The sequence below is a fragment of the Dermacentor variabilis genome, chromosome 1, assembly GCF_050947875.1.
Source record: "Dermacentor variabilis isolate Ectoservices chromosome 1, ASM5094787v1, whole genome shotgun sequence".
In the NCBI taxonomy this organism is placed as follows: domain Eukaryota; kingdom Metazoa; phylum Arthropoda; class Arachnida; order Ixodida; family Ixodidae; genus Dermacentor; species Dermacentor variabilis.
The window spans coordinates 133,201,404-133,204,258 of record NC_134568.1 but is presented as its reverse complement, the minus strand read 5'-3'; positions in this window follow the sequence as shown (position 1 = coordinate 133,204,258).

Below are 2,855 nucleotides of genomic sequence, written 5' to 3'. Positions count from 1 at the left end.
CAGGCAGACACAGCTCCCAGTCAGTTCGATGTTCAAAACACAACGCTCTCAACACGCGCTTCATGACGGAGTGGAGCTTCTCAACGGAATTCGACTGTGGGTGGTACACTGAGCTGTGTAACAGCTTTACCCCACACCTTTCGAGAAAAGTTGTCGTCAAAGCGCTAGTAAACACTGTGCCCTGATCTGATTGGATTTCCGCAGGGAAACCAACTCGCGCAAATATGGACAGTAGTGCATTAACTATCTCAACTGAGCTGAGTTCTTTAAGCGGCACTGCTTCAGGGAACTTTGTCGCTGGGCAGATCACAGTCAAAATGTGTCTGTACCCCGTGGCTGTTACCGGCAGAGGTCCCACTGTATCAATAACGAGCCGTCTAAAAGGCTCCGTAATGATAGGTACCAATTTCAACGGCGCCCTCGATTTGTCCCCTGGTTTGCCCATCCGCTGACAGGTGTCACATGACCTCACGAAGTGGTCTGCGTCCCGAAAACACCCTGGCCAATAGTACTCTTGCAAGAGACGGTCCTTAGTTTTCTTAACTCCTAGGTGTCCGGACCACGAACCCCCGTGTGACAAGCGCAACAGATCCTGACGATAGCATTGAGGCACGATCAGCTGATCGAACTCCACTCCTCGGCGGTCTAGATACTTCCGGTACAGGACTCCACCTCTTTCCACAAAACGCGCAGTTTTCCTGGCGATACCTTCTTTGACATTGCAGCGCACGTTTTCCAGGCTGCCATCCTTTTTTTGCTCGGCTATCAAAGCCGACCGGCTGACTTTTAGCAACCTATTAAGTCCGTCTGACGTAGGCGCGATGAGCAAATCAGTAGATAGCTCTTCTAACTTTCCCGTGTCGGGCGTTTCCTCTCCAGTATCTGGCGCCTTTAACGTTACAGACTCAAGTTTATTCAGTTCGGGCGTGCTCTGAATATCAGCTTGCTGCGCCTCTGACCCTTTTTCGTTGTTTGATAACGTCGGCCCCGCAACTACCGCCTTTGCAGCGAGCTCCCGAACCTTCGATCTGGTTAAGGCCTGAACACTAGCTTCACCAAACAAAAGCCCCTTCTCGCGCAGGAGGTGATCGGACCTGTTTGAAAATAGGTACGGGTACTGGGGTGGCAGCATAGATGACACTGCGGCCTCCGTCTCAAGCGCTCCGAAAGGTCCTTCAATAAGCACTTTTGCTACCGGCAGACACACGCTATGAGCTTCCACGGCTTGCTTGATCCATGCGCACTCGCCCGTGAACATATGGGGTTCTACGTAGGACGGGTGAACTACATCCATCGTAGCTGCGGAATCGCGAAGCACTCGGCACTCTTTCCCGTTCACGAGGAGGTCTCGCATGTAAGGCTCGAGAAGCTTCATGTTCTCGTCAGTGCTGCCTATTGAAAAAAACACAACTTTTGGTGTTGTTTCCGGACACTGCGCCGAAAAGTGACCCGGCTTCTGGCACGTATAACAAACGCGCGCTCGCCTCATCTCGAACCGCTTTTTGCGTTTGGCTGCCGCCGTCTCTTTACGTTTGGTCGGACTGCTTTCACTCGCATCCTCCCTACGCGTGTCCCCCTTTGCTCTCATGGGTGTGAACTTCGGCCTCTCAAACTTCGAGCCAAATTCACCCTTTTGACCGTCCTTAGCTCCGCGAGCCCGACGCGTCACAAACTCCTCGGCTAGCTCAGCGGCTTTAGCCACCGTACAAACGTCTGGCCTATCCAAGACCCAGTATCGCACGTTCTCCGGTAACCGACTATAAAACTGTTCTAGCCCGAAGCACTGCAGAACTTTATCGTGGTCACCGAACGCTTTCTCTTCTTTGAGCCACTCCTGCATGTTTGACATAAGCTTGTACGCAAACTCTGTGTATGACTCACTTCTGCTTTTCTCATTTTCCCGAAACTTCCGACGGAACGCCTCCGCAGACAGCCGGTACTTTTTTAGCAGACTCGATTTTACTTTGTCGAAATCCTCTGCCTCCTCTCTATCCAAGCGAGCGACTACGTCGGCCGCCTCGCCGGGTAACAAAGTGAGCAAGCGCTGTGGCCACGTTTCCCGAGAGAACCCCTGCTTCTCGCACGTTCGCTCAAAGTTAACCAGGAACAAACCAATGTCCTCTCCAAGCTTAAACGGCCGCATCAGGTCAGTCATTTTGAACAATACGCGTTCTCCTGCACCGTGTGCCTGACTTCCATTACGAGCGCGTTCCATCTCTACCTCGAGACGCTTCATTTCCAAAGCATGTTCGCGCTCTTCTTTTTCTTTCTGCTCTTTAAGTTCGCGCTCCTGTTTCTCTTTTTGCTCTTTAAGTTCGCGCTCCTGTCTTTTTGACCTCTCCTCAATAGTCTCAAGGCATTCCGACAGCTCGTCATCCTCAGCCTCTAACTCAAGAATAGCCTTTAGCAGTTCTGGTTTTCTGAGTTTGTCCGAGACATCCAGACCCAACTCTCTTGCAAGCTGCAGCAATTTCGGTTTGCGCAACGACTTCAAATCCATGGCTGCTCTGAATGCTGCTTTCTCTACTGCTTACTATTGTCTTGCCGCAAACTAACCCGGCAGCAACGACAACCACAAATACCAGCTCTGTTTCTAACACTAACAAAAGCCTGGCAAAGCTCAGAAGAAGAAAGTCCCGCACTCACCAAACCTCGCAGCCAAGAGTCCAGCGCAGTCGTTCCGCTGCAGGCAACCAGTCGTCACACAGGGCTCGTTGCACTGCTCCCGGATCGTCGTTGAGCTGCTCAGCATACAGTCAACTGCATCTCTTCGCTGCTGGCCTCCGTTGTCGCGATCTCACCGCTGGCAGACAGTTGTTTGAAGTCGGAGGCGATCTCACCGCTGCCAACCAGAT